The sequence below is a fragment of the Stenella coeruleoalba genome (genome assembly GCF_951394435.1).
Source record: "Stenella coeruleoalba genome assembly, chromosome: 1".
In the NCBI taxonomy this organism is placed as follows: Eukaryota; Metazoa; Chordata; class Mammalia; order Artiodactyla; family Delphinidae; genus Stenella; species Stenella coeruleoalba.
Genome location: NC_137169.1, coordinates 185,882,057 through 185,908,028, shown reverse-complemented (window position 1 = coordinate 185,908,028; position 25,972 = coordinate 185,882,057). Strand labels below are relative to the sequence as shown.

General features: G+C 38.6%; 1 long non-coding RNA gene across 1 annotated transcript in view; it reads left to right on the top strand.

The window, feature by feature from the left end:
- Window positions 1-24,472, top strand: part of LOC307186744 — a 76,415-nt gene extending 51,943 nt beyond the window's left edge. The window contains exon 4 of the long non-coding RNA XR_013828456.1: window positions 23,718-24,472. This is a non-coding gene — a long non-coding RNA (uncharacterized lncRNA). The remainder of the gene's footprint in view (window positions 1-23,717) is intronic.
- The last annotated feature ends 1,500 nt before the right edge of the window (window positions 24,473-25,972 follow it).

Sequence of the window (25,972 nt, the reverse complement as noted above, 5' to 3'; positions counted from 1 at the left end):
TTTGGTCTGATTTGTTCCCTGATATATGCACAGCAAAGGCAGTGCCTTGGACATAGTAGGTGCTCAATAAATATTTGTTGAATTTATGAATACATTTTGAAATTGAAAATGTTGAATATGAGTTAATCAGTTAAAGGAAATGGAATAGGGTGTTGGAACAGGCAAAGGGAACAGCATATGAAATGGCCCAGTGGCAATAGAAAGCATAACAATTATGGGGAACTACAGATTTCTTTTTTGGCAAAGGCTTAGAGTGAGGGATGGGTGTGATGAGAGTTGAGCCCAGTAAATCTAGGTGTTCCTTGGTAACGACCACCAACTACTATTTACCTTCCTTATATCAGGTGCTTTGCATACATTATCTTAAAACCTTACAACAACCCTATGAAAAAAACTAATATTCAGCCTCTTTTGTTCATTTCAACCTGATTTCACTTAACTACAAGTGGTTGTAGTATTTGAGAACTGTAGTATACTTGACCCTGGCCATATACTTCTCTGATGACAGACAAGGTGACCAGACCCCTGCACTTGAGTTCAGCTGCCTCTGGAAAAAAGACTTCAGGTTTAGAAGTGTTCTTTCAGCTGCTCTCAGACTCTCATTCTCTGGGAATAAATTTGAGAGGACCCTAGGTAATAAATGATCTGTAGCTTTCAACTGTGGTGCAATGTTTCCTTGAGCAGTTGGATGCCAAATTTCAGTAAAATGTGGAATAAGTAAACCAGAGGAAGTCTAACTGGAGCATAATTCTACTTGGAAAAAAAACTCTGGGAAAACACTATGTTCTCTGACTAAACCATCAAAAGGTATGAGTTTTGAAGTGGGCTAGAGCAGAAGAGCAGCAAAATTATGACTATTTTAAATTCTAAGAACTTTCAAATTACTGGTTTGGAATTCACTCTGGGGGTTATCATTAAGAGGTTTCAAGAGTCTTAGACTTCTTGTATTGGAAAGGATCTTATAGATCTTGAAGTCTAACTTCCTTGTTTTGTAGATGTGGAAACTGAGGTCAAAGAAGTTCAATGTCCCATAGCTGTGCATGGAGGTCAGTGTTCTCTCTACTGTACCACATTATCTCCTGATAACTTTAGGTATTACTATTCTAATGTGAAAAGCTCTTCTTTTAATTTTTTTTAACATCTTTATTGGAGTAAAATTGCTTTAAAACGTTGTGTTAGTTTCTACTGTATGACAAAGTGAATCAGCTATATGTATACATATATCCCCATATCCCCTGCCTCTTGCATCTCACTCCCACCCTCCCTACCCCACTCCTCTAGGTGGTCACAAAGCACTGAGCGATCTCCTGTGCTATGTAGCTGCTTCCCACTAGCTATTTTATATTTGGCAGTGTATATATGTCAATGTCACTCTCTCACTTCGTCCCAGCTTACCCTTCCCCATCCCCGTGCCCAAAAGGCCATTCTCTACGTCTGAGTATCTATTCTTGTCCTGCCCCTAGGTTCTTCAGAACGATTTTGTTTTTGTTTTAGAGTCCATATATATGTGTTAGCGTACGGTATTTGTTTTTCTCTTTTTTACTTACTTCACTCTGTACGACAGACTCTAGGTTCATCCACCTCACTACAAATAACTCAATTTCATTTCTTTTTATGGCTGAGTAATATTCCATTGTATATATGTGCCACTTCTTCTTTATCCATTCATCTGTCAGTGGACACCTAGGTTGCTTCCATGTCCTGGCTATTGTAAATAGTGCTGCAATGAACATTGTGGTACATGACTCTTTTTGAATTATGGTTTTTTCAGGGTACATGCCCAATAGTGGGATTGCTGGGTCATATGATAGTTCTATTTTTAGTTTCTTAAGGAACCTCCATACTGGCTGTATCAATTTACATTCCCACCAACAGTGCAAGAGGGTTCCCTCTTCACCACACCCTCTCCGGCATTTATTGTTTGTAGATTTTTTGATGATGGCCATTCTGACTGGTGTGAGGTGACTGGAGTTTCGATTTGCATTTCTCTAATGATTAGTGATGCTGAGCATCCTTTCATGTCTTTGTTGGCACTCTGTATATCTTCTTTGGAGAAACGTCTATTTAGATCTTCTGCCCATTTTTGGATTGGGTTGTTTGTTTTTCTGATATTGAACTGCATGAGCTGCTTGTATATTTTGGAGATTAATCCTTTAATCAGTTGCTTCATTTGCAAATATTTTCCCCAATTCTGAGGGTTGTCTTTTAGTCTTGTTTATGGTTTCCTTTGCTATGCAAAAGCTTTTAAGTTTCATGAGGTTCCATTTGTATATTTTTGGTTTTATTTCCATTTCTCTAGGAGGTGGGTCAAAAAGGATCTTGCTGTGATTTACATCAAAGAGTGTTCTGCCTATGTTTTCCTCTGAGTTTTAAAGCGTCTGGCCTTATATTTAGGTCTTTAATCCATTTTGAGTTTATTTTTGTGTATGGTGTTAGGGAGCATTCTAATTTCATTATTTACATGTAGCTGTCCAGTTTTCCCAGCACCACTTATTGAAGAGGCTGTCTTTTCTCCATTGTATATTCCTGCCTCCTTTATCAAAGATAAGGTGACCGTATGTGCATGGGTTTATCTCTGGGTTTTCTATCCTGTTCCATTGATCTATATTTCTGTTTTTGTACCAGTACCATACTGCCTTGATTACTGTGGTTTTGTAGTATAGTCTGAAGTCTGGGAGCCTAATTCCTCCAGCTCCATTTTTCTTTTTCAAGATTGCTTTGGCTATTAGTGGTCTTTTGTGTTTCCATACAAATTGTGAAATTTTTTGTTCTAGTTCTGTGAAAAATGCCATTGGTAGTTTGATAGGGATTGCATTGAATCTGTAGATTGCTTTGTGTAGTGTGGTCATTTTCACAATGTTGATTCTTGCAATCCAAGAACATGGTATATCTCTCCATCTGGTTTTATCATCTTTAATTTTTTTCATCAGTGTTTTGGTTTTCTGAGTACAGGGCTTTTACCTCCTTAGGTAGGTTTATTCCTAGGTATTTTATTCTTTTTGTTGCAATGGTAAATGGGAATGTTTCCTTAATTTCTCTTTCAGATTTTCATCATTAGTGTCTAGGAATGCAAGAGATTTCTGTGCATTAATTTTGTATCCTGCTACTTTACCAAATTCATTGATTAGCTCTAGTAGTTTTCTGGTAGCATCTTTAGGATTCTCTACATATAGTATCATGTCATCTGCAAACAGTGACAGCTTTACTTCTTCTGTTCCAATTTGGATTCCTTTTATTTCTTTTACTTCTCTGATTGCTGTGGCTAAAACTTCCAAAACTATGTTGAATAATAGTGCTGAGAGTGGGCATCCTTGTCTTGTTCCTGATTTTAGAGGAAATGGTTTCAGTTTTTCACCATTGAGAATGATGTTGGCTGTGGGTTTGTCATATATGGCCTTTCTTATGTTGAGGTAAGTTCCCTCTATGCCTACTCTCTCTAGGGTTTTTATCATAAATTGGTGTTGAATTTTGTTGAAAGCTTTTTCTGCATCTATTGAGATGATCATATGGTTTTTATCTTTCAGTTTGTAAATATGGTGTATCACATTGATTGATTTGCATCTACTGAAGAATCCTTGCATTCCTTGTATAAACCCCACTTGATCATGGTGTATGATCCTTTTAATGTGCTGTTGGATTCTGTTTGTTAGTATTTTGTTGAGTATTTTTGCATCTATGTTCATCAGTGATATTGGCCTCTAGTTTCCTTTTTTGTGACATCTTTATCTGGTTTTGGTATCAGGGTGATGGTTGCCTCATAGAATGAGTTTGGGAGTGTTCCTCCTCTGCTATATTTTGGAAGAGTTTCAGAAGGATAGGTGTTAGCTCTTCTCTAAGTGTTTGATAGAATTCTCCTGTGAAGCCATCTTGTCCTGGCCTTTTGTTTGTTGGAAGATTTTTAATCACAGTTTCAATTTCAGTGCTTGTGAAGTGCAGTGTCTGTTTATATTTTCTATTTGTTCCTGCTTCAGTCACAGAAGGTTGTGCTTTTCTAAGAATCTGTCCGTTTCTTCCAAGTTGTCCATTTTACTGGCATATAGTTGCTTATAGTAATCCCTCATGATTCTTTGTATTTCTGCAGGGTCAGTTGTTACTTCTCCTTTTTCCTTTCTAATTCTGTTGATTTGAGTCTTCTCCCTTTTTTTCTTGATGAGTCTGGCTAGTGGTTGAAATCAAAGAGGAAATCGAAAATACCTAGAAACAAATGACAAGAAAACATGATGACCCAAAACCTATGGGATGTAGCAAAGGCAGTTCTAAGAGGGAAGTTTACAGAAATACAATCCTACCTCAAGAAACAAGAAAAATTGCAAATTAACAACCTAACCTTACACCAAAAGCAATTAGAGAAAGAAGAACAAAAAACCCCCAAAGTTAGCAGAAGTAAAGAAATCATAAATATCAGATCAGAAATAAATGAAAAAGAAATGAAGAAAACAATAGCAAAGATCAATAAAACTAAAAGCTGGTTCTTTGAAAAGATAAAGAAAATTGATAAACGACTAGCCAGAGTCATCAAGAAAAGCTCTTTTTAATTAACTCATTGGGTGTACAGAATTGTATCACTCTTGTTTAATGGTCTACATACCAGTCATTCAGTTGTCCATTTAAAAATATTATTCATTCTTAGCGCCTTTAAGGTTGTAGAAGATGTCTGTGGAGGAAGAACTGAATTCAGTCAGCACAATTTTCTTTCATCTTGGCTTTATTGCCATTTCTGTTATTTTTAGTTTGAAGGAGCTCAAAATGCTTTGCCCATTATATGCCTTAATTATTTTGCAGCATGTAGAAAGTATTATTAATAAAATATTAGTTTAAGAAACAAAAGGTCAGATAGGTTGATTTACTGGCTTACCTTCAGGTTGTACAGGAATCACAGCCAGAATCCAGTTCTTAAGAATCCTAATTGACCTCAAATGTCAGAGTTACCCAGAGCTTCTCCTTGGAGGGGCTTTGTGGGATGAAAAGGCATATTATGTGGTCCTCAAAGAGTGCCTGGAGAATTTCCTGAAAAGCTTTGCAATAGTACTTCTCTAATCAAAGAGTAAGCTTTTGTAAGAGAACTTCATGAAACAACTGGTATGGTGCTTGATTTAGGGTTTTTCCATCATCATTGACAGTGGAGCCTTAATAGGAAAACAAACAAATAAAAACATCTGGACTGATGGAAACTAATATGGAAGCATCTGATATAGTATCTAGCAGAGAGGAGTTTTGATGGAAAAAAAGAAAGGGAAAGAGGGAGAGTGGAAACATGGTAAGGCCTTTTCAAAACAGCTTTTAAAACAGAAAAGAATGGACCCCAAATTCAAGTTGTTTAGTATCCCAAAGATAATACAATGCATTTGGGCCTCTTCAAAATGTTCTATTTGTAGAATTTATGACTTACATTTGGAGTGAAGTTTTGAATTTAACTTCAAGGAATATTTGAAAAACCTATTTTTGTTGAGGTTTCTTCTCATGTATTTGCATAATTGAAATAACTTGGTCTTTTGACCAATTCTGTTGTGTAAGAAATATTTTATATGTCGTTATATGGATCCAAGTGCCAGCACTATAGTAATAAAGCACATGGAGCTATGAAAAAGAAACCCTTCTTAAGAGTGAAATCCAGTTGGCAAATCCCATTTGTCATGAAAATTATTGAGATTAATTATAACATGTTCTATGAAACCTTTGGTAAAAGTACTCTGCAATTGTAAAATTCATAACACATAATCTTTGAGGAACTAAAGTTTTAAGCTATTTTGTTAAATTTTTAATTACAAAAACTTACGTGCGGAAACAGTGATAAATGATGGATATATCTTTCTGTGTTGTGTGGGAAAGGGTTAGTGATATGGCAAGACATTCTTTCAGGGTCAGTTCCTAGAGCACACCTCTAATCCAAAATTCATAACACTACCAGTTTATTCCTAAAGAGACCCAACTTCTTAATGAAATAAAAATGCAAGCTCCTTTGGCCAAGTCTATTCAAGATCCTCCATTAACTGTCATTTCTACCTTTGTGGACTCCTCTCCACCAAGAACCCCTGGCGTAAGCCTTGCATTTGGACCTCTCTCTCCTGTCTCTCAAGTACCTCCTCAGCATCTTCCCTCTGTCATTTCATCTGCCTTGAGTCCTCCCCACCCTGCCCCTCACCTGTCTGATACCCACACCCATGCTGATATCCACCATTAAAATAAAAAATTGTACTTGTAATTCAAGTTCTGGCCAAATGCTACATCCTCCATAAAGAGTGCCCCATTCCACTTACTAGGCCAGTGGCTAGTCACTTCTTTTTCTGAAATCCCAAAATACATCATAATCAGTGCCACACCAAAGGGAAAAACACTCTATCATATAGAATAGCCCTTTGTGCATGCTTTTCTTATCTCTTCCACCAGAATATAAATTCTTGATAGCAAAGAGCTGGACTTGTTTGTTCCTGAATTATCTACAGTACTTAGCACAGTGCTCAGTACATTTTAAACCCTTGGCAAATACTTGAAGGATAAACAGACTGAAAAACAGCTCATAGGACATCACAAAACTGATGACTTTCCTTTCTGAATAACGATGATTAAAATAAAAATAATGATAGCAGCTGACATTCATTGAGGATTTGCCATGTGCCAGACAATGTTATAAGTATTTCACATGTATTAATTGCCAAGACAGTCCTGTGACTTGGATACTATTTTCATTTTCCTTTTACTGATTAGGGGAAGTGAGGCAGAGAGGTTAGGGAATCTGCTCAACTTATACAGAATGGTATTTGGAAGGCCAGGATTAAAACCCAGGCAATCTGTCTCCAAAGCCCTCACTCTTAATTTCTTTACAAACATCTCACCTTTTTCAGGCTTTCCCTAATATTCCAGACAAATGAAGTCTCATGTGGGCACCTTCTTTCCCAGTTAATGAAAATATTCATGTCCTCTCTTGAAAAGACCACATGTGTTACAGTTACCAGCAGTGACTGAGACTTTGGCCATCCTCAAAGAGAGCCACACTGTCTGCTTGATAAAAGCCATAATTTTCCTGACCTGCTCCGGGCCTGGCGCCCTCAAAGAAAATGCAGGCAGACACTTGGCAACTCGGCTCTCCCAGACTCTCAAGCACAGTGCTGTGTTAGTGTTGGCAGTGGGGGACGGTTTGCTTCCTCCTCCTTTCATGAACTGTCACATCAGCCTCTTTGATCCTCCCAGGGTCTCGAGTGTGCCAAAATTGTAATTCCATGTCTTTGCTCGGTTTCAGATAAGTGCCAGAGAAAACGCTACAGTCGGTAATGGCCAAGGTAGGGAAATATTGCTCCCTGCACAGTATACTGTTTATATATTGCATACTCAGAAAGGTTTCAGAGTAGAGGCATTGGTTATTTTTATTGCTCCAAAACCATGAAAGGGAAAAAATGGGAATGAACAGAAATTGATACATCTGGAACAAGAGCCAGGCATGATTTACTCACATTTTTACCTGACCTGAAATTGCTTATTTAGAAAAAAGAAACATTATAAAATCTCAGGAAAATGTCATGAATCAGAGCCAGCATGATTTCACATCGGGGCTCCATAAACTTTTTTTAGGCAAAGAAACTGTCCAGGAAAATCAAATGAGCCAAAGGTAGCCCTGCCGCCGCAACTGTCACCATAGCGACAGTTTCCTAGCGCGCTGCCTTGTGATGGCGCAGCTTAGGAGACTCAAACGTTCAGGGTTGCAAGTGGATGGAAATCTGGTGGTTCACTCGAAGCTGTTCTTACTAGGGCAGAGGGTGAGTGCTTGTTTGGGAAAGTAACAGACAAGAGACTTTCACCAAAACACTGCTTTATTGCCTCAAAAATTGCTTTGCCCTAACCACACACTACATCACTGAAACACAACTACAGGAAGTTAGAAGAGAAAAAAAAGCTGATTAAAGCCTTCCATCCTGCTTTAATGGTTCCCTTACCTCGTGTGTTCTTGGCACATTGTAAGCAATATGAGCACAGTTATGAAGCAATTAGATAATAAATGCTATTCTTATAGCTACCAGCTGGAAGAGACGTTACAGACCATCAATTTTTTTCTTTTAATTAACTAAACTCCAGACTTTATTTGAATTTCATCCATTTTTCCATTAAGGTCCTCTTTTGATTCCAGGATTCAATCCAGGAAAGCACATTGCTTTTAGTTGTCATGTCTCCCATCTCCTTTGATTTGTGACCGTTTCTCAGTATTTTCTTTTTTAAAAAATGACCTTGACAGGCCTTACGGGTATTAGCAAGGGATCCTGTAGAATGTCCTCCAATCTGAGTTTGCCTGATGTCTTTCTCGTAAGTAGACTGGAGTCATGGGTTTGGGGGAAGAAGATAAGAGAGATGAAATGCCCTTCTTATCACATTATATTGAGAGTACATGATAACTGCATGCCATTATTGAGATATTAACATTTATCACTTGGTTAATGTTGTGTTTGCCAGATTTTTCCAGGGTGAAGTTACTATTTTTCTTTTCCCTATTCTATTCTTTGGAAGTGAGTCAGAAAGCCTAGGCCATTCTCAAGGTATATCTGGGTAGAAGGAAGAGTCAAGATTCACCTCTTGGAGTGGGGTGTACATATATTATTCAGAATTCTTCTATAAGAAAGATTTGACTCTTCTTCCCCATTTTTAAAATGCAATTATTCATTTATATCAACATGTACTCATGTACATTTATTTTACATTTTGGGTTATAACTCTATATTGTGTTGTTTATTTTGTTGACCAAATTGTTCCAGCTTTGGCTATTAGAAGCGCCCTTTGGTTGGCTTCCTTTGACATGTCCCCATCTATTTTTTTGTTGGGCACTTTCTTCCTTTTTGGTACCACAAGGTGCTCCAGGCTCATCTTGTATTTTACCTACCCAAGCTCTAGCATCAGGTATTTCTCCAAGGAACCCTGGTTCTTTTTATTCAAGAATAGTTTTTAGAAACCAAGGAGGTCATCAGTTTTTAACTCCCTTGCTCAAACAAGGAAGCTGAGGTGCAAGTGGGGAAATAAATTACCCAGGATATGACACTTAGTTAGTGGTGGGCAGGAATTAGAATCTGGGTCTGACTCTTGGTTCAATAGTCTTTGTTGTATATCTATGCTTTTCTGGCTAGTTTGTGTGCTCCTTGAAGTTAGGAAGTATGTTTTCTACTCTTTGTGAAATCTCTGTTGTGTCTTCTGTAGCGTCAAGCACAGAATAGTCAATAAATGCAGGAATCAACTCTGCAGCATCCTCATTCAGCCTTACTTTTCACTGCCCAGGTCAGACTCTCATTAACTCTTGCCCTGAGCTATTGCAATCTCCACTAAAATGGAAGTTTTCCTCTTCTCTAATCTGTCCTACTCATTGTTGCAAGACTAAGAATAGAAAAGCAGAATTGTCATCATCTCTTACCCAATACCATCTTATAGAATAAAATTAAACTCCACAACATGTCAACTTATTCCCCTTTTCCATTTTTCTCAAATCTCGGACAGTCTTTGAAAGCCATCTTAGCAAATTTTACTACATGATGTGTTGCGCATAAAAGAAGGACCCTCAGATATAGCCTTAGCTTTCATCTTTTCTACGACCCATTTCATCTCTGTCTTTCGCCAAATTCACATTTTTCTTTCCTGTCCCAGAATAAGTCCCTACTTCTTTCATAGGTTTTAATCAGTGTCATTGGGTCTGCTTTCTCTGGATTAGTGTTTAATTAATTATCATCTCTGAGACTTAAATTTGTTTTCTCTTTTTCTACTGGCTCATTCCATTGAACATGTTTATATATGAATTCTTTCCCACCCTTAAAAAAAACAGCAACACAGTTTCCCTTGCCTTTTCTTCTTTTTTTTTTTTTTTTTTTTTTGCAGTGCACGGGCCTCTCACTGTTGCGGCTTCTCCCGCTGTGGAGCACAGGCTCCGGATGCGCAGGCCCAGCGGCCATGGCTCATGGGCCCAGGCGCTCCGCGGCACGTGGGATCCCCCCGGACCGGGGCACGAACCTGCGTCCCCTGCATCGGCAGGTGGACTCCCAACCACTGCGCCACCAGGGAAGCCCTACCTTTTCTTCTTCACATCTGCTATTCTTCCGTCCATTCACCTTCATATTACTTAAAAAAGCCTCCACTCACAGCTTCATCTTTCCCACTTACTGATTGACTTATCCTACCTGGGTTCAGATTCCCCACCGTAATCATCTATTTACAGTATCCCTAATGTATCATGAATGATCTCTTTAAAGTTTTTAATTACTCCGTCAGTCATGGTCACAGTAGGAAACAGCACATTGAAAGGGTTTAATTTTAATGAAGTAAATTTTAGTGAACTCAAATAACCCCTTGGGGAGGTGAAGGGAGCTAATCATAGGTGGTGAGGTCTCCAGGAGCTAGCCAGAGCAGGAAAGTAAGACCTGGAGCGGTAAATGAGGAGAGGAGTATTATCAGAAACAAACAAGAGCTGTAACATCTAATATGAGCTGTGGCCTTAGTAGAGCAAAACCAGCCTCTGCCAAAACCAATGGCCAGCACGGAGGGAGCAGAGAAGAAATTTCTTACTTTGCTCTTCTTTTACCCTTTGATGTCCTGCTGGTGTCTTCCATTGTTTAACCCAAACTCAGCAGAAGGCAAGAAAGCCCAGATAATGCAATTTGTAGAGGTCAGTTTTCTAAGGGTTAGAGAGCAGGACAAAGAAGGGTGGATAAATGATGTGAGGGATGTGAGGCACGAACAGAATAAGCAGTATAGTTATTATCTGACATAATATTTAGGAAGATTTTTCTGCTCACTTAAAGTTTTTCCATGCTCTGAGATCTGTAATGCTGTCTCCTGGTTTCTTTCAATAATACATTCATTTAAAAGACTATTGTGGGGCTTCCCTGGTGGCACAGTGGCTAAGAATCTGCCTGCCAATGCAGGGGACATGGGTTCGAGCCCTTGTCTGGGACGATCCCACATGCTACGGAGCAACGAAGCCCCTGCGCCACAACTACTGAGCCTGTGCTCTAGAGCCCACGTGCCACAACTACTGAAGCCTGCATGCCTAGAGCCTGTGCTCCGCAACAAGAGAAGACACCGCAATGAGAAGCCTCTGCACTGCAACGAAGAGTAGCCCCCGCTCACCGCAACTAGAGAAAGCCTGCGCACAGCAACAAAGACCCAGCACAGCCAAAAATAAATAAATAAATAAATTTATTTTAAAAAAAAGAAGACTATTGTGCACCCACTATGTTGAGAGCACTGTTCTAGACATGAGATTCAGTGGTGAAAAGATAGGCACTGTCCCTTCGTTCAGGGACCTTCAGTTCTAACAGTTTCTTTTTCATACATTCTACCAGGTTTTCCCTTATCCTCCTCATTTAATATCAACGTTCCTCAAAATTCTCTCCTTGAATCTTCTGTCTGTCTCTCTTATTACCCCAGGGCTTTGGTTCTCACATACATGCGAGGACTTCCCAATCAATACTCTAAACTTAGACTATTTGGCTTGTTAGCAAAGGATTCAAGGCCCTCAATATACTGGCCTCAACACTGTTACTTTTATTTTCTTACTTTTTCATGTATTCTCTATGCTCCTCCCACCTATAAAGGATCCATCTCAGCGTTTTTGTTTTGTTTTGTTTTAATCTGCTTTGTTCATTGATGTCTCTGAAGTACCTATAATAGTATCTGATACACAGTAGGCACTCAATAAATATTTATTGAGTAATAACTGAATTGCTTACATGAAGTCCCTAAACATAAGAACTTGCTTATTTCTGCACCTTTGCTCACATAAATTTTCTTGCATCATCTCCACCATCTGTAATCCAATCTACCTTCAAGCCCCAACTCAAATATCATTTCCCCTATGAGCCCTCTTAGATACTGTCTAATCAGAATTAATCCATTCAAATGTACTGCCAGTGTACCTTGTTAATATTTCTTCTTCAGTACCACTCTTATGCCATATATTTTAGTTAAATTTATATATTTCTTTTCTCCAGCTTTTTGAGGCAAATAAAAATTATGTATATTTAAAGTATACAATGTGATGTTTTGATACATGTATACATTGTAAAATGAACACCATAATCAAGTTAATATATGCATCACTTCACATAGTTATGATTTATTTATGGTGAGAACAGTTAAGATCAACTCTTAGCAAATTTCAAGTATACGATATAATATTTTCTATATTCACCATGCTGTACATTAGATCTCCAGAATTTACTCATTCTGTGTAACTGAACTTTTGTGCTCTTTGGTCAATGGATGTGTATATTTCTTATCTCCTCTCACAACACCACTAAAGTTACCTAGGCTATTTATTCATTGCTATTTCTCCCCCACCTCCCCACAGAGCTTGCCAAAGTGCTTTGTTCAATTTAAGAAGACAAACATTAAGTCATTGCCCAAATAATCAAATTTGCCTCTCTCCGTCACTTAATATTAATATGTATAAAAAGTCCAGGTCCCTCCTTTGCAGGAAAGTGAGGACATAGTGCATCTTTCATTTTGTGGTTCCTGAGAGTCACCAGAAGGTGTACTTGAAAAGCCAATGTCAGATAGCACTAATGGGACGCACCTCCAGGCTCTGCAATGGATGAGCCCTCATTTAGAATGGGCTTCTGAATCTTCAACACTGTGATGCCACACTAGCTTATCTGTGCTGTAAAATGTATATGACCCAGCTCTAGTAAACTCAGTTATATTGACAGGAAGCCATATGGATCCAACTCAATATCATTATGAAAACTGTCTTTTACAGGAAAAAAATTATCTATGAGTAGATATATACAGAAATCCAGAATAAATTACTGATGAATTTATAAGTATTTAAAATGATCCTCTAAGTCTATATGGAGATACTTGAGGTTTGTCTGTAATAATTCAGCTGGCCCTATTTTTGAATCTATTTATCATGCCCTAAGAATTAGAGATTAACAGCCAAATCCAGGTTGCGCTTTAGCAATCCCAAACTGGCTTCCTTCTTTACTCCTCCACTAACGTGTGGTGAGAATCATGCTTCTACTTCTCTTTTTGTTGTCTGGTCTTGGCTTCTGATCTACAGTGGGTGACTATGAAGACTAGAACACACATGTAGCTATAAGAAACTGCTGCATGCAAATTAATTCCTTTGACTTCAAGAATATGAAAATCCCCCACCTGCCTCAGCTTGCAATAAACTAGAAATGAGGAGAACTGTAACCTCCCAAGGACAACTGTAAACTTCCAATTAAAAAAATTGATTGATGGGGCTTCCCTGGTGGCACAGTGGTTGAGAATCCGCCTGCCGATGCAGGGGACACGGGTTCGTGCCCCGGTCCGGGAAGATCCCACATGCCGCAGAGTGGCTGGGCCCGTGAGCCATGGCGGCTGAGCCTGCACGTCCGGAGCCTGTGCTCCGCAATGGGAGAGGCCACAACAGTGAGAGGCCCGCGTACCGCAAAAAACAAACAAACAAAAACTTGATTGATGAAGAAACAAAGATAGTGTGACTTGACACTGGCCAGCTGTTAGCCAAACTCATTTACTTTTGTTCCTAGGCACGCAACTAGAGCACATCTTTTAGCCTCCCATCAAATCTGTGTCTTATGATTGGCTTTTAACCAGTGGAATCTGGGTGGAAGTGATATATACTACCTCAATGTCCGGCCATAAAAATTTCCTGTGCTTCAACCTGCATGATTTTTCCCTTGCAAAGTGTGATGCAGATAAACATGGTAACTTGGAAGCTACATGATGAAGATGGCATAGCCTGAAGGCAAAAGGATCCTGGATCCTTGAATCACAACGTGGAAAAGGACTGGCCAGTGTTTAGGGACACCTCTTTTAGACTTTATGTGGTAAGTTTCCATCACTTTTGGGGTTATAAAGACTCATGTTATCTTAACTAAAAAGAGGGAGGGTCAAGGGAAGTGTTAAGAAATAGAAGGGTAGAATAAATGGTGTAAAAATTATAATACAGGGTGATATACATTAAATCTTATTCTGCATTAGTTGACATAGTTGGAGTAGCTGCTGATGCTGTCTTCCTCCAAAAAGCAAGACAACCTACTGGTTAAAAAAAGTATAAGTTGATTTTTTTTTTATTAATTTGCTTTAGGCTTGATCACCTATGGCCAGCAAAGTGAGAAGGACAATTCAACAAACTAAACACACATTCATGAGTCTAAGACTAAGCAATGTAATCTAATATGTACCTAGAAAAGAAATACTCCTTTAAAGAAAATGATTTCCAGAAATGGATTGTTGTCTCCACTAGTTCCAACCTTATTCATTATTGTGGAAAGCAGTTTAACTCCTTAGAGTCCCACTGGCTCAAGCATCTCCATTCCAGGAAAGATATTTGTTCTTTGTTTGCTTAAGTAAATCTCTTTTGGGAAAGTTATCCTAGGTCAAAGGGATGTGCTGCCTCAAACTCGATGTCCAACCTCTACTTTCCAGAAAGCAGAAAAATACTTAAAACATTTAGGTAATAGATTTTTTTTCAGACTCTATGCAGAAAGGATTCCAAAATATTCATCACTGGATCCGAGTTGCATACTGTACACAGCATTCCTTTAGCCTTATTATTTTTTCAAGGATGATAAGATGTAAGTTTGGACACGACACCCATCCAAGTTTTCATTGTTTCCTTCACAAAGGTTCTAGAGTTTACTACTACTGCCAAAAATTGGCAGAGAGATATTCTGGTTACACCAGAACATGTGAGATAAAAGTGGGAACTTTACAAAGTATTTTTAGGTGAAATCTACTGAACTCAATATTATCCATGAGATAAAATATAAAAATCAATATGGATTATTGGCCGAGAATTTTTGTCTTGCCTTCTGGAAGAGTAGGTGTATTTGCTGAGGTATGCTGAGTAGCCTGGCATGTACAATACTGGTTTATAATCCTTCCAGTATGAGAATCAATTCCAGGCCACTGGACAAAGCTACTAGCCAAGGTTTTCACATGAACAATTCCCAAGTGTGCTATATGTAGCATGGCCAAGAAAATGTGGTGACCGTTTTCTGGAGGATCAGCGTAATTTCTCCATGAAAGGCCTTATTTATTATCAAATAACTCATAGTGATTAGTTTTGAGTAGATTGAATTTATTTACTGACTCCCTTCTCTGTACCTAACTGAAGATACAGACCAATCTGGTAACAGACCTAGATTTGTACCAAGATACATATTAATGAAGAGAGGAAAGAAGCTGACATGCTCACACAGTCCCAAGTGCTATTCTCAGTGTTTAGCCCTTATATCAATTAATTTAAACACTAAGAAATATGCCAGAGTTACATACATAATGGTTTAGAGTTTGGGCCTAGCCTTAGAAAAGATGCCAAAGCAAGATGCCAAAGCAAATGATTAGTATTATCACTTACTTTTACTCAGTGCTTACTTTGACCAGGCATTGGACTAAGTGTACTACTTATTTCATTTATCTCTTTCAACAAACTTTTGGGATAAATATGAGTTTGTTTCTATTTTTAGTTGCTTGTCCAAGATTACATAACTTCTGTGTGGAAGGTCTTAAAATTCAGCCTGCCTTGAGGTCTCAAAATAGAGTGAGATTCAGCGACTATTTGATATTCTAGGAAATATCTTCATATTGGCAAATTCAAAGCGTTGGAAACAGTGGGAAATCAAGTGGATTAACTACATCTGCTTGACTTTTATAAAAGATAAATATGTCCAGAACTAAATAGCCCAAGACATTTTGATGCTTTTGGTTTGTTTTTATTATAAAAAGTTTCAATTACACATAAGTAGATAATATTTAATGTCCATCATAATGGCAAAACTTAATGTCTGATAACACTAAATGATGGTGAAGATGTGGGGAAATGGGAACTCCAGCACATAGCTGTAGGACTCTAATTTGCTACAACCACTTTGTGGAGCAATTGCAACAATTAAGTTAAACATGTCAATACTCAGCAAGTCTACTTCTTGAAGTCTATTCTAGAGAAGATCTCACACGTGTGCAAGGAGACATGCTCAAGGATGATTGTTATAACTCTGTGAGATCAACAGTGAAAACAACCTAATTGTTCTGTATTAGGGAAATGTGAGCTATGAAACTCACCTATAGTATTAAATTTAAAAATTCAAGTCACAATAAGAGTTTTACATTTACATAGAATGATATGTTCATGCAAAATGTTATACATGGGAAAACACTAGGATATCTTGTTAAACATGCAGGGACATATAGTTTACAGATAGAAATGCCTATGACTTACATGTATCTTAAACATACAGGAATGATAAATGTCAAGTGTAAAATAATGGTTATCTTTGGGGGAAGAGTGGTGTTCTTCCCCCAGGAAAGCTACCAGTGCAGCTGAGAAGCCTGGTGCCGTTGAAACTGGATCATCTGAGATAAGCCCAACTCTGTCTCTTACAAGCTGTGTGACCTTGGACAGGGGCCCTAACTTTACAGAATCTTAGTTTCCTTGTCTGTAAATGAAGCAAAGAATATTTGCCTATTCTGAACATTTCTCATAAATGTATCCAAACAATATGGGGTCTTTGCTCATTGGTTTCTTTCACCTAGCATAATGTTTTCAAGTTTCATCAATGTTGTAGCAGTATCAGTGCTTCATTCATTTTTAATGCTGAATAATATTCCATTGTATGGATATACCACGTTTGTTTATCCATTCATCAGTGATGGATATTTATGTTCCTTCCATTCTTCAGCTATTATAAATCATATTACTATAAACATTCATATATGAGTTTTTGTGTGTACATAAGTTTTATTTCTCTTTGGTGTATACCTAATGAAATTGCTGGGTCAAATGGTAATTCTTTATTTAACATTTTGAGGAATTATTTTCTAAAGTGGTTGCACCACTTTACATTCTTACCAGCAAGTTATGAGTGTTCTAATATCTCCACATCCTTAGCAACAGTTGTGATTACTGCTATTATAAATGGCATTCTTTTATTAATTTTATTTTCAGATTGTTCATTGCCAGTGTGTAGAAATAAAATTTTCACATACTAATCTTTTTTTTTTGTGGTACACGGGACTCTCACTGCTGTGGCCTCTCCTGCTGCGGAGCACAGGTTCCGGACACGCAGGCCCAGCGGCCATGGCTCACGGGCCCAGCCGCTCCACGGCATGTGGGATCCTCCTGGACCGGGGCACAAACCCGCGTCCCCTGCATCAGCAGGCGGACTCTCAACCACTGCACCACCAGGGAAGTCCACATACTAATCTTTATTCTGCCACATTGTTGAACTGATTTATTGGCTCAAAGTTTTTTGGTGTCATCTGCAAATACAGATAGTTCTAGTTCTTTCTTTTCAATCTGGATGCCTTTTATTTCTTTTTCTTGCCTGATTGCCTTGGCTAGAACTTCTATTTTAATGTTGAATAGAAATATTGAGAACAGATATCCTCTTCCTGTTTCTGATCAAAGGGGGAAAGTATTCAGTCTTTCTTATGAAGTACGATGTTAGCTGTGTGTTCTTTGAGATAGCAAAATAATAAAAGAAAAACAAATGTTAAATATTTGAGGTCCATTTAGAAAACTTAAATTTCATTTTCCTATTTAAGTTCTCCTTATCAACATTGAAATCATAGAACATAAGTTGCTTCAAGCTAGGAAGGAAACTAAAGTTACCATTTAGCTTTTGCAAAATATCACCTTATAATAGGCAAAATCTTCACCAAATCTGTATGAGTAAAGCTATTATCAACACAACCTTTGTAAAAGGAGGTTGAGTAGATAATTCTTTGTTTAGATGTTTCTGTCCTTCCCTGAAACCCTCAAGGGGAAAACAAAAGAGATTCCTGAACTATTTTCTAGACCTAAGATTTAACCTTTGCCATATTCTTCAATGTTTTGTAATGCTTTAAGCTTGAAATGATTTTTTAAAATCTATTTAAGGCACAAAATGCTAGTTGGTTCTTATTCACTGTCTCATTTGAATTTGTGGGAATAAAATGGTTTTCAATGATAATCACAATGCTTAAGTTTTGCATGTGGACTAATTTTTTGTCTCATTTTTAGTGAGTTATACCCTAAGATAAAATAAAAACGCTGTGATAAAAACAAACTGCATTTAAAAGAAGTAAAAATTATCTTAATAAAATAGCATTGATAAAAGAGAACTAAAGGATTCCTTCTTACCTTACTCTCCCATTCACCTTGACCCACCCTTGCCAGAACCATACTCTGAAGAAGCCTGAGCCCAGTGTCAAGGTCTCAAGCCTCAGATATTCAGACCTTAAACTGAAAACTCAGGACACCCAGGGAGCTCAGACCTTCAGACATGAGATCATCGGGAGAATGGAGAACTGAATGATCTGTAAAGACAGCACGGACTAGGGCAGAAAAGAGTGGAATTGAAACTGTGTAACTCAGATTGGGACTTGAACCCATGGGCTGAGACTCAACCCAAGCCAAAACCCAGATTAGGATTTGAACCCATGGTCTTTTAACTGAGATCACACACCTGGTCTCAGGACTTAATGAAGCTCAGGTTCTTGATGTCCTGTCACAGAAGGAATACAGTAAGAGACAAAGTGATAGGTAAGAAGTGGATTTATTTTATTCTATTTTTTTATGCAGCAGGTTTTTTATTAGTTATCCATTTTATACATATTAGTGTATATATGTCATTCCCAATCTCCCAGTTCATCCCCCCACCACCCCACCCCGCTTTTCCCCCTTGGTGTCCACACATTAGTTCTCTATATCTGTGTCTCTATTTCTGCCTTGCAAACCAGTTCATCTGTACCATTTTTCTAGATTCCACATATATGCATTAATACACGATATTTGTTTTTCTCTTTCTGACTTACTTCCCTCTGTATGACAGTCTCTAGGTCCATCCACGTCTCTACAAATGACCCAATTTCGTTCCTTTTTATGGCTGAGTAATATTCCATTCTATATGTATACCACATCTTCTTTATCCATTCATCTGTTGATGAGCATTTAGGTTGCTTCCATGACCTGGCTATTGTAAATAGTGCTGCAATGAACACTGGGGTGCATGTGTCCTTTTGAATTATGGTTTTCTCTAGGTATATGCCCAGTAGTGGGATTGCTGGGTCATATGGTAATTCTATTTTTAGTTTTTTAAGGAAACTCCATACTGTTTTCCAGAGTGGCTGTACCAATTTATACTCCCAGCAACAGTGCAGGAGGGTTCCCTTTTCTCCACACCCTCTCCAGCATTTATTGTTTGTGGATTTTCTGATGATGCCCATTCTAACTGATGTGAGGTGATACCTCATTACAGTTTTGATTTGCATTTCTCTAATAATTAGTGATGTTGAGAAGCTTTACATGTACCTCTTGGCCATCTGTATGTCTTCTTTGGAGAAATGTCCATTAGGTCTTCTGCCCATTTTTTGTTGGTGTTTTTTCTTCTTTAATACTGAGCCGCATGAGCAGTTTATATATTTTGAAGACGAATCCTTTGTCCATTAAGTCATTTGCAAATATTTTCTCCCATTCTGAGGGTTGTCTTTTCATCTTGTTTACAGTTTCCTTTGCTGTACAAAAGCTTTCAAGTTTCATTAGGTTCCATTTGTTTATTTTTGTTTAATTTGTATTTCTCTAAGAGGTAGGTCAAAAAAGAGATCGCTGTGATTTACGTCAAACGGTGTTCTTATGTTTTCCTCTAAGAGTTTTATAGTATCTGGTCTTATATTTAGGTCTTTAATCCATTTTGAGTTTATTTTTGTGTATGGTGTTAGGGAGTGTTCTAACTGTATTCTTTTCCATGTAGTTGTACAGTTTTCTCAGCACCACTTATTGAAGAGACTGTCTTTTCTCCATTGTATATCCTTGACTCCGTAGTCATAGATTAGTTAACCATAGGTGTGTGGGTTTATCTCTGGGCTTTCTATCCTGTTCCATTGATCTATATTTTTGTTTTTGTGCCAGCACCATGTTATCTTGATTACTGTAGCTTTGTAGTATAATCTGACATCAGGGAGTCTGATTCCTCCAGCTCCATTTTTCTTTCTCAAGATTGTTTTGGCTATTTGGGGTCTTTTGTGTTTCCATACAGATTGTGAAATTTTTTGTTCTAGTTCTGTGAAAAATGCCATTGGTAGTTTGATAGGGATTGCATTGAATCTGTAGATTGCTTTGGGTGGTATAGTCATTTTCACAATGTTGATTCTTCCAATCCAAGAACATGGTATATCTCTCCATCTGTTTGTGTCATCTTTGATTTCTTTCATCAGTGTCTTATAGTTTTCTGAGTACAGGGCTTTTGTCTCCTTAAGTAGGTCTATTCCTAGGTATTTTATTCTTTTTGTTGCAATGGTGAATAGGATTGTTTCCTTAATTTCGCTTTCTGGTCTTTCATTGTTAGTGTATAGGAATGCAAGAGACTTATGTGCATTAATTTTTTATCCTGCAACTTACCAAATTCATTGATTAGCTCTAGAAGTTTTCTGGTAGCATCTTTAGGATTATCTATGTATAGTATCATGTCATCTGGAAGTAGTGACAGTTTTACTTCTTCTTTTCTGATTTGGATTCCTTTTATTTCTTTTTCTTCTCTGATTGCTGTGGCTAGGACTTCCAAAACTATGTTGAATAATAGAGGCAAGAGTGGGCATCCTTGTTTTGTTCCTGATCTTAGAGCAAATGGTTTCAGTTTTCCACCATTGAGAACAATGTTTGCTGTGGGTTTGTTGAATATAGCCTTTATTATGTTGAGGTAGGTTCCCTCTATGCCCACCTTCTGGAGAGGTTTTATCATAAATGGGTGTTGAATTTTTTCAGTAGCTTTTTCGGCATCTATTGAGATGATCATATGATTTTATTCTTCGATTTATTAATATGGTGTATCACATTGATTGATTTGCATATATTGAAGAATCCTTGCATCCCTAGGATAAATCCCACTTGTTCATGGTGTATGATCCTTTTAATGTGCTGTTGGATTCTGTTTGCTAGTATTTTGTTGAGGATTTTTGCATCTATATTCATCAGTGATATTGGTCTGTAATTTTCTTTTTTTGTCGTATCATTGTCTGGTTTTGGTATCAGGGTGATGGTGGCCTCATAGAATGAGTTTGGGAGTGTTCCTTCCTCTGTGATTTTTTGGAAGAGTTTGAGAAGGATGGGTGTTAGCTCTTCTCTAAATGTTTGACAGAATTCAACTGTGAAGCCATCTGGTCCTGCACTTTTGTTTATTGGAAGATTTTTAATCACAGTTTCAATTTCATTACTTGTGATTGGTCTGTTCATAATTTCTACTTATTCCTGGTTCAGTCTTAGAAAGTTATGCCTTTCTAAGAATTTGTTGATTTCTTCCCGCTTGTCCATTTTATTGGCATTGAGTTGCTTGTAGTAGTCTCTTATGATTCTTTGTATTTCTGCAGTGTCTGTTGTAACTTCTCCTTTTTCATTTCTAATTTTATTGATTTGAGTCCTCTCCCTTTTTTTCTTGATGAATCTGGCTAAAGGTTTATCAATTTTGTTTATCTTCTCAAAGAACAAACATTTAGTTTTATTGATCTTTGCTATTGTTTTCTTTATTTCTATTTCATTTATTTCTGCCCTGATGTTTATGATTTCTTTCCTTCTACTAATTTTGGGTTTTATTTGTTCTCCTTTCTCTAGCTCCTTTAGGTGTAAGGTTAGATTGTTTATTTGAGATTTTTCTTGTTTCTTGAAGTAGGATTGTATTGCTATAAACTTCCCTCTTAGAACTGCTTTTGCTGCATCCCATAGGTTTTGGATCATCATGTTTTCATTGTCATTTGTCTCTAGGTATTTTTTCATTTCCTTTTTGATTTCTTCAGTGATCTCTTGGTTTTTTAGTTACATACTCTTTAGCTTTGATGTGTCTGTGTTTTTTACATTTTTTCCCCTGTAATTGATTTCTAATCAATTTCTAATTGATTTCAATTTTCTTAAATTTACCGAGGCTTGATTTGTGACCCAAGATGGGATCTATCCTGAGAATGTTCCGTGTGCACTTGAGAAGAAAGTGTAATCTTCTGTTTGCGAATGGAATGTCCTATAAATATAATTCAATCTATTTGGTCTATTGTGTCATTTAAAGCTTGTTTTTCCTTATTACTTTTCTGTCTGGATGATCTGTCCATTGGTGTAAGTGAGGTGTTAAAGTTCCCCACTGTTATTGTGTTACTGTTGATTTCCTCTTTTATAGCTGTTAGCAATTGCTTTATGTATTGAGGTGCTCCTATGTTGAGTGCATATATATTTACAATTGTTATATCTTCTTCTTGGATTGATCCCTTATGTAGTGTCCTTCTTTGTCTCTTGTAATAGTCTTTATTTTAAAGTCTAATTTGTCTGGTATGAGTATTGCTACTCCAGGTTTCTTTTGATTTCCATTTGCATGGAATTTCTTTTTCCATCCCTTCTCTTTCAGTCTGTATATGTCCCTAGGTCTGAAGTGGGTCTCCTGTAGATAACATATATATGGGTCATGTTTTTGTATCCATTCAGCAAGACTGTGTCTTTTGGTTGGACCATTTAATCCATTCACATTTAAGACAATTATGGATATGTATATTCCTATTAGCATTTTCTCAATTGTTTTGGGTTGGTTTTTGCAGGTCCTTTTCTTCTCTTGTGTTTCCCACTTAGAGAAGTTACTTTACCATTTGTTGTAGAGCTGGTTTTGTGGTGGTGAATTCTCTTAGCATTTGTCTGTAAAACTTTTGATTTCTCTGTCGAATCTGAATGAGATCCTTGCTGGGTAGAGTAATCTTGGTTGTAGGTTCTTCCCTTTCATCATTTTAAATATATCGTGTCACTCCCTTCTGGCTAGTAGATTTTCTGCTGAGAAATCAGCTGTTAACCTTATGGGAGTTCCCTTGTATGTTATTTGTCATTTTTTCCTCGTTGTTTTTAATAATTTGTCTTTAATTTTTGTCAGTTTGATTACTATGTGTCTCGGCATGTTTCTCCTTGGGTTTATCTTGCCTGGGACTCTCTGCGCTTCCTGGACTTGGGTGACTGTTTCCTTTCCCATGTTAGGGAAGTTTTTGACTATAATCTCTTCAAATATTTTCTCGGGTCCTTTTCTCTCTCTCTCTTCTCCTTCTGGCATTCCTATAGTGCGAATGTTGGTGTGTTTAATGTTGTCCCAGAGGTCTCTTATTCTGTCATCATTTCTTTTCATTCTTTTTTCTTTATTCTGTTCTGAGGCTGTGAATTCCACTATTTTTCTTCCAGGTCACTTATCCATTCTTCTGCCTCATTTATTCTGCTATTGATTCCTTCCAGTGTAATTTTCTTTTCAGTTATTGTATTGTTCACCTCTGTTTGTTTTTTAAATCTTCTAGGTGTTTGTTCTTTAATTCTTCTAGGTCTTTGTTAAATATTTCTTGCATCTTCTTAATCTTTGCCTCCATTCTTTTTCCGAGGTCCTGGATAACCTTCACTATCATTATTCTGAATTCTTTTTCTGGAAGGTTGCCTATCTCCACTTCATTTAGTTGTTTTTCTGGGGTTTTATCTTGTTGCTTCACCTGGTACATAGCCCTCTGCCTTTTCATTTTGTCTGTCTTTCTGTGAATGTGGTTTTAGTTCTACAGGCTGCAGGATTGTAGTTTTTCTTGCTTCTGCTGTCTGCCCTCTGGTGGATGAGGCTATCTAAGAGGCTTGTGCAAGCTTCCTGATGGGAGGGACTGGTGGTGGGTAGAGCTGGGTGTTGCTCTGGTGAGCAGAGCCCAGTAAAACTTTAATCCACTTGTCTGTTGATGGGTGGGGTTGAGTTACCTCCCTGTTGGTTGTTTGCCCTGAGGCGACCCAGAACTGGAGGATACATGTTCCTTGGTGGGGCTAATGGCGGACTCCGGGAGGGCTCATGCCAAGAAGCACTTCCCAGAACTTCTGCTGCCAGTGTCCTTTTTCCACAGTGAGCCACAGCTGCCCTCCCCCCACACACACAGGATACTGTTCAACACTAGCAGGTAGCTCTGGTTCAGTCTACTGTGGGGTCACTGCTCCTTCCCCTGGGTCCCAATGTGCACACTACTTTGTGTGTGCCCTCCAAGAGTGGAGTCTCTGTTTCTCCCAGTTCTGTCAAAGTCCTGCAATCAAATCCCGCTAACCTTCAAGGTCTGGTTTTCTGGGAATTCCTCCTCCCATTGCCAGACCCCCAGGTTGGGAAGCCTGACGTGGGGCTCAGAACCTTCACTCCAGTGGGTGGGCTTCTGTGGTATAATTGTTCTCCAGTTTGTGAGTCACCCACCCAGCGGTTATGGGATTTGATTTTATTGTGATTGCACTCCCATCTCATTGCAGCTTCTCGGTTGTCTTTGGATGTGGGGTATCTTTTTAGGTGTGTTCCATTGTCTTCCTGTCGATGATTGTTCAGCAGTTAGTTGTGATTCTGACGCTCTCACAAGAGGGAGTGAGTGCACGTCCTTCTACTCTGCCACCTTAGACCAATCTCCCAGAAGTGGGTTTATTTAGAGAGAAACACACTCCACAGACAGAGTGTGGGCCATCTCAGTAGGCGAGAGTGGCACCAGGGTATGGGGTTGTCAGTTTTCGTAGGGGTAGGTCATTTCATAAGCCTAAGAGTGGGAGGAGTATTCCACCTGTTTTGGGGAAGGGGTGGGGATTTCCAGGAGTTGGGCCACTGTCCACTTTCTGACCTTTGTGGTCAGCCTTGGAACTGTCATGGTGCCTGTGGATGTGTCATTTAGCTTGCTGATGTGTTACAATGTGTGTGTACTGAGGCTCAAAGTTTAGTGGAAGTCGACTCATCCATCATCTTGGACCTATTTGTTTCTAATCAGTTTATGTTGTGTCCTTGGGCTATGTCATTCTTTTAAAGGTTGTGCCCTGCCTCCTTCCCTCCTGTTTCAGAATCCTGATTCTATTGACTCACTGGATTGGGCAAGGCACTTGATCCTTCACCTGTACAGTGGTAAGAGGATCACTTACCTTTTAGGATTCCAGTTATGATTAAATGACATAACTTAAAGGGCTCAATATAATATTTAGCATATATTCAGTACTCAGTGAATAATAGCTATTTTTATTCCCTCTGAAAAAGAAGCAGAGGAAATTTAAAAGGCAGAAAAAGAGGAAAAAAGAGAAGAACAATGAAGACAAGCAGGGAAACAAATAGCAAAGGAAAGGTAGGTGTTCAGGTGAAAGCTCCAGGGGAGTTTTCTGACTTGAAAGTGAACCATGCTGCAGACAGAGATTTGCCATTGATGCTGAAAACTTGGCCTCTGTGCACTGGTGCTGAATCAAATCTCAGAGACAGAGCTTTGGGTGAAGTAGAAAAGAATAGCTTTATTGCTTTACCAGGCAAAGGGGGACATGGATAGGCTCTGTGCCCTCAAAACCTGGTGTCCCAACCCCAGAGGATTTGGTGAGGCGTTTTATAGCAATGGTTCAAGGGTGGGGTTGCTGATAAGATTAGGGTGTGTGCAGGGCCTGCACTCCTTTAATCTGGCCTCAGGTGGTCTCCTAATCTTGATGAGCTTCTCTGGTTCCTTTAGTCTGGCCTCAGGTGGTCTTCTGTGGAAGGAATAATGCTAACATCTTCCATTTGTTGGTGGTTTTAGTTCTGTAAAGAGCTCAAAGATATTGTTGTGTGTATCCCTGCAGAACCAGGACCTGCCCCAAGGCTGCACTATTGTTTCTTGGCTGCTCCTCCCTTGTCTCTGCATCCCCTCCCTTCCCTGCTTAGCAACTGTTTGAATCTGCCCTTTGGAACTCATGGAAGGTCATGGAGGCTGGAATCTGTTCCCTACAAGAAACACAGGGCATGAAAAGTCTTCTGTGCTGAGGAGCCCCACAGGTTCCTGCTCAGTTTCACCATGAACAATCTCCTTCACAGAGAGCAGTATTTCCCACTGGTTTCCCAACCTACTTCAAATCTGAAGCATAGGGCTTCCCTGGTGGCACAGAGTCCGCCTGCTGATGCAGGGGACACGGGTTCGTGCCCCGGTCTGGGAAGATCCCATATGCTGCGGAGCAGCTAGGCCCGTGAGCCATGGCCACTGAGCCTGCGCGTCCGGAGCCTGTGCTCCGCAA